At 33.3% G+C, this 6,513-nt stretch overlaps 1 long non-coding RNA gene and 1 pseudogene across 3 annotated transcripts; both read right to left on the reverse strand.

The window, feature by feature from the left end:
* Nucleotides 1–709: 709 nt before the first annotated feature.
* Nucleotides 710–2,666, reverse strand: LOC104700364 (uncharacterized). 2 transcript variants are annotated; one of them, XR_753561.3, is made up of 5 exons: nucleotides 1,946–2,579; nucleotides 1,663–1,853; nucleotides 1,427–1,534; nucleotides 1,176–1,355; nucleotides 710–1,085 (listed from the first exon to the last, which is right to left on the reverse strand). It is a non-coding gene; the product is annotated as an uncharacterized LOC104700364 (long non-coding RNA). The 2 variants fall into 2 exon arrangements; XR_015561242.1 differs by lacking the exon at nucleotides 1,427–1,534 and having other exon boundaries at nucleotides 1,946–2,666.
* A 141-nt stretch (nucleotides 2,667–2,807) lies between these two features.
* Nucleotides 2,808–3,392, reverse strand: LOC109124907 (CLAVATA3/ESR (CLE)-related protein 5 pseudogene; annotated as a pseudogene). The gene has a single exon (XR_015560693.1). The product of XR_015560693.1 is annotated as a CLAVATA3/ESR (CLE)-related protein 5 pseudogene (transcript).
* Between the last annotated feature and the right edge of the window lie 3,121 nt (nucleotides 3,393–6,513).

A 6,513-nucleotide genomic window follows, 5' to 3' on the forward strand; every position in this document is an offset into this window, starting at 1 on the left:
CAGGCGACATGGGGAAACTGCAATTCCTCCTACCCAGCTTATCAAGCGATTGGATAAGGACGTTCGTAACAGAATAGCTTCCATAGCTGATGGAGGGTATGATAAATGTATGGAGGTTTGGTTTGCTACACACTAAGAAAGGTTTTTCCTCTGTTTTCTGATTTATTTTTTTAACAAGTTGTAAGCTAAAGAAACACTTGATGTAAAAACGTTTTTTCGAATAAATTTTACATTTTATTCAAAAAAAAAACATCTATTTGCAAAAATAATCGTTTTCTTTCTGAAGGGGTAATTTCAATCAATATGTTTCTCTATCTTTTGTAAAGCTCACACTACAAGAAATATGTGTATTCTTAGCACACGAATAACACTATCATATCGTTTCGATAACGATTTCGTAAACGCTGTGTTTGCCGGTGCTATCTTAGAGGGGACATATACAATAGTGTTTTTTCCTAATGCTATTAATTGTCTCTATATAATAGCGTTATTTATGGCTATACTAAGATTATTGGCAACATTTTTTATTTGCCATATTATAATTAATAGTAGCGAAATATTTGTACTATGGTTTTGTCAATTATAGCTATATATTGTTGATATAATATATTTTGCATTCTATATTCTTTTTATATATAGTTATATAAATATATTATTTGGTCAAACAATATAAATTGAAATATATATTTTCATAAAAAATCCACAAAAACATATCAAGACTTACTAATATTAATCCAAACCAAATCTTATACAAAAATATCAACTGCTCTACTCTTACATAATAAGAGTACTAATTTATGATATAAGGACAAAGAGAAACAAACTTCCCCTCTATTCTATTAAACACAATAAAGTAACTAGATCAAACAAAGTTTCTTTTCTAAAGCTTACCGCCTTTCAGAGCAATCATCATCCAAATGCTCCTCTTCTTGCTTAATAGGGCACCAGCTGATCTCTATTTCTTCTTCCAGCACAATCCCACAACCACTTACTTCTTCTTCACCTTATAAGCATAACTTGGAAGGTGTCTTCAGCATACGCTAGGGGTTTCCACCAAGCAGCTATTTCACCTTCTACAAATAAAACTTAAGAAGAAAACCTATTCACCTGTCTGAAGTAATTGCTAACTCCACTTAATAATTTATACTACAACAGGAATAACTGCAGAGTCTTACAGTGTAATATATATCCCGCTCAAAGGCTGAAGCAATCTTTGCAGCTATGTAATACTGATCACTAGGTTTCTCTATGGGCCCAGAGATAATGAGAGGAGTCCTTGCTTCATCAACTAGTATGGAATCAACTTCATGACTAACAAAATAATTGAAATCCCTCAAGACGAGCTCCTCCACTCTCTGTACATTCAGTAAGTAACTCAGCAATGACATTCAAAGAAAATTTATATAAAATATAAAGCAAGAATTACTTTCTGTGGCAAGATTTTCTCTCAGATAATCGAATCCAAGCTCACTGTTGGTGACCTATGTGATGTCACGTAAATAGTTTTCCTTTCTTTGTTCAGGTGTCATATTCTCTATAAATGTAACAAAATGGATAAAGCATCTATAAAAAGGAGAAAAACAACACACAACGAACAACGAAGATAATGATCACATTGACCAAGAAGTTGAGAGAAAGAGACATATGTTGGATTAGACTAACCTTCAATCCAAGGAATCGTGGAACTTGACCAACCCATTCACAATCTCTCCGAGCCCGATAACCATCGACTGTAACCACATGAACACCTTTCCCACTTAATGCATTCAAATAAGCTGGTAAAATGGCAAGAAGTGTTTACCCTTCACCAGTTCTCATTTATGCTATTTCTCCTTTACGGAGAACCATACCACCTGCAAATTAAACCAAATAGAGAGTTCTATTTCACTCAATCAACAGTCTTAAAAGTGAACCATAAGATTAAATTCCACCAAGATTGTGTTACCTATTAATTGCACATCGAAAGGTCTGAGTCTAAGAACTCTCCTTGAAGCTTCTCTCACAACAGCAAATGCTTCCTACAGTTCTCTCTCTGTACTACAGAATCTCCAATTCTGTTCCTAAGGTTGTCTTGTAATCCCACTAAGCCAAATCTTCAACAAAACAGATTTTTCATCATAAAATTTTGTACCTTCGTCGCAAAGCCGCAAAATGCTGCCGCCGTTTCCTCCGTCGCATCGTCACCCTCCAAGCTCTCGAGTTTCCTCCATTTCCCCTGAGTCTTAAGCGCAACCCTCAAGCAAAGCAGATCGAAATCCAACACAGAGATTCCTTCAAGTTCCGTTAGCCTATCCCTCTCTTCAACCTCTCCTCTGCCGCCACCGCCGTCGTCTTTAATGTCGGCTCCTCCACCACCTCCTCCTCCATTATCTAGTTTATCAAAATCCGCCATTGATATGAAAAGAGAGAGAGAGAGAGAGAGATTTATTTAGGGATTTTCTAAGAGGAAGACTAAATAAGAAACAAGACAAACAGAGATATGTAGATCTAGGGTTTTCAGGAGTAGAGGTCTCGTTTTGGTTTTACAAAGGCTTGGACAAATCGATTAGGGTTAAAAGGTTTTTTTTGTTCTGACTAAATTTTTTTTTTGGTCAAAAAAGTCTAAAGTTTATAGTGTACGAAGGAAACAAAGTGAGTTTTAGTGAAATTTTACCAAATGTTTGGCCGAGAGAGTGATTTTTGGTTCCCACTTACATATTTTTAGGTTTAGCGTTTAAAAAAGGTTATTATAAAGATTCATTTTAATTTTTTTATCAAAGATAACACTTACAAAAACTGTGTTATGATTTTCTGCACGGAAATATTAATTATTAGCCAATTTCTGTTACATTAAAGGTAACTCATTGGAGACACAAGAAAACGTACAGAGAAAAAGCCTGATGTGTCAAGGTAAGGTGGTACAAGAATACCAAAACCTTGATACAACAAAATTGTACGTAAGGTTAATAAAACAAAAAAGACAGAGAAGTGAAAAACACAGAAATAACGATATTCATTCATATGACTTGCATGGTTCAATCACATTTATTAGTGCTTGGATCTTCGGAAAAGTTTTTATATAGGTAATGACCATTCAATGATGTTGCGGATTGGGACCTCCTGGTGAAACCCTGTCGGAACTCACTAAAAAACGCCTCTCGTTATGACCTTTGAACTTAGAGAGATCAAACCCGAGTTCTCGTAATAGAACCTGACTGTCCATATTGCTCATGGACGCGGCACGATATGCATGGAGGATTCGAGCTTGGGAACTTAGGATTGGTGGTGAAAATATGACTAGGATTATGATTAGAGATTGCTTAAGGATCAAATTTGCCATAGAAGGTGACTGAGAGGAAGAAATGCGAGTTGTGGGGGCTTGTCAGAGATTGTGAGAGAGAGATGCAAAATGAGATGATGCTGAGAGAGTATGATGGCTTTGTATGCATTTTTAGTTTCTATTTTATAGAAAATGAGAAACACCAACATAGAGTAGGTCTTGAATCGAGACTAGTTTGGGTCAGTGGAGAGAAACATGATGGGATCCACAGCAAACGAAAGCCATATAAGATTCATATTTTAATATTATTATAAAATTGAATGCACGTACACATAGGCATTAATCGTGGTGTTGGTATATATGGGTTATTCAATTGATCTAGTGCTCGGAGTTCGCAGGTGGAAAATCTATAATTCAGGGACCAGTAAGAATTGACTTTACATGCATATAGTTGATTAAGAAATAAAAAAGGTTTGACATAACGTTCACTAGGATAATATAAATTTACAACTAACCTAGATTCTTATGACTACTATAAGGTATATATATTTTAGTTGCTTTTGTCATTTGTTATGGATTTTCCCCCTAACGGTATTTACAACCGTCGAATATATCATCATAGGTGCTAGGATTCAATTGTATATATATAACAAAAGGAACGGTATCTTGTATGATAAACATGGTGTTAATAGCATTTGTATAAGTAAACGAGGGAGAGATAGAAAGCGCAATGTGGTCTACATCTAGAAATAATATGAGGAGGACAACCTCAAAATAGTCAGTCTCGAATATAAGTGTTAGAAAGAGTTATCCATGGTTGTTTCTGAACTGTCCGGACGATTATAATTACGGTTTCTTCCATGTCACGAACATAGTCATTCAGACCTTGTTTAATGTTTACCAAAGGTAAAATGAGATGGTGATGAATTAGAAAACCATTGTGCCCTAGTATGGAAATGTTTCAGTTTTCTTATAAACTTTACTTTTTTTTGTGTGTGGTTAACATAAACTTTAGTTTTAGACTATAATTCTCAACTTCATTTTTTTTTTCAAAAGGAGATGAAGAAAGAGTTGTTCTGTCCGACCACGTAAGAAAGGAAGATAAGTGACAAAATGAAATTTAGCTAAGGTGGAAAAGAAATATAATTTGACAAGACACTCTGCAAAATAATTTGACAAAAAGTACATGCCAACCCCGATAGAAGGTATTCTTAGTCTTACGATTAAAAGTCGCCGACAGTTTATCCGTTTAATCTATGTTCGTGTCAAACACCAGCATAAGGTGTGTTTCATTTTATACATCAATGTAATTTGGCTATAGATACTAGCTAGGGTAAGTTTTTTTTTTCTTGGATAGAGAAGGTTTTAGATAAGTTATCATTGAGTCAAAACAATTACAAAACAACCCTGATAAGTTATGTAGTAATTTGATCAATGTCATCAATCCTGTTGGATTGTTGAGAGAATTACTAAAAAAGTACGTATTTGCGTCATGTAACAGAATACACACCGAAAATTAATAAAAAGAATTAAAGGAACATAAAATATTCTATTGACTAATTTTGAACAATTTATCTTTCATTTGTTTGTTAATTATGAAACAATTATAGTTTTTGGTAACATGTATATATTTTGTATTTGAGAGAGTAATTAATATAGAAGTGATATATGAGTTAAGGTTTATGATTTAGTCTTGTTAAAGAGTTTTATGTGATACTTAATATTATGATTAATATTTGACCGAATTATCTTTTGATTAGTTGTTATGCTATTATATTTAGGAAGGTTTTCTCAAACTATGAAAACTAGTTTTTTTTAGGTTGATTAAAACGTTTACAATAGTCAATAAGTAACCAATAGTAAAAATACGTAGATACGTAAAGTTTGATCTCCTAAGTCCTAACTTGGATCTATAAAAGAATCATTTCCATTCGAATTTTGCCACTCAACAACCACATTCTCTGGTCAGTTATTTTCTTTGGTTAGTTAAGACATAGTATATAATAATTGGTCATAAGCTCGACAAATTAGTATTGCCCACATGGGAAATTATGTCGGACCGAACATATATCCACATGCTCTGTAGGTCCTAACACAAAGTTTATCCATTTTCACTTTTATTCGGTTATATACATTAGACAACTAAAAAGAAAAAGTAACCAACGGCGAGTCGGCGACAAAAGTATGCTTGGATTATTTTAAGGTATTAATGTGACACAAAAGAATAATCTGAGAAGGAATTATGTCAATAATCACAACGTAGTTTAAGTTTAAGTCTTTATAAGATGGTGGCTGGAGTGAGGCCACATAAATTAGCAGCGTGACTAGATTACAAGTCAGTAAATTTGATGCTCTTAGATTCCGTTTGACTATTATCTTAGGTGTAACTAGAGGTAGAGATTAAAAGGATTCTTAGATAATATTATCCATCGACCAAATTATATATAGTTTTGTATACGTACGTGCAGTTTTTTTCTTTATGTTTTCCTGGGATAGCTAGTTCTTATAATTCCGTTACCTAAATGGTGGTGGCTAACAATTCTTCTACACAGAAAACAAGTAAACAAGATACAAGAAACAACCAAAATTTGTTTTAAGGAAAAAATTTGGAAATTTTCCAAAATTTGGTTTTTACGCCAAAATCAAAGAACAAACACAAGAAATAATACAGATAACTTTTATCAACCAGATGTGATTAATGATACTACAAACTATCAAAAGGGTTGGAAATCTTTGAGATCGAGAGTATTAAGTTTAAATATAATTGGTATTGCGGACTATGGATTTCGTTAGCTTGAATATAGTGATTGCATAATTCATCATTGTTCAAGAGATTATTTATGTTGATACTCGTTTAACATAATTGATGTTAAATACGTATACATAACATTCTTTTTACGACGAATATTGTACCTATATATATTATCTATACGTAGTTTTCATAAAATTAGAAAATGTAATGAATTGGTGGACAAATATATTTTTGTTGGGGTATGTATGACAAGTCGTCGGTTCCTCCTTGCAACAACGGGAAACTGAAAGTAAAATCTTTTATGATCTTTAAAGGTTGTATCATGGCCAACATTGGACGCAATGTTGAGCTAAATCAAAGTGAAAAATAATTCTACTCAATGAAAAATTGTATTCAGGTCATCCAAGATATATATCATGAGTTTCCTCCTCTCTCTTTTAAGTTATGTTTTGCTGATGAAACATAATGCTATATCTTCTTAAAGATTTTTCTTTCTATTATT

The sequence above is a fragment of the Camelina sativa genome, chromosome 7 (assembly GCF_030686135.1).
Source record: "Camelina sativa cultivar CO46 ecotype springtype chromosome 7, ASM3068613v1".
Classification (NCBI taxonomy): domain Eukaryota; kingdom Viridiplantae; phylum Streptophyta; class Magnoliopsida; order Brassicales; family Brassicaceae; genus Camelina; species Camelina sativa.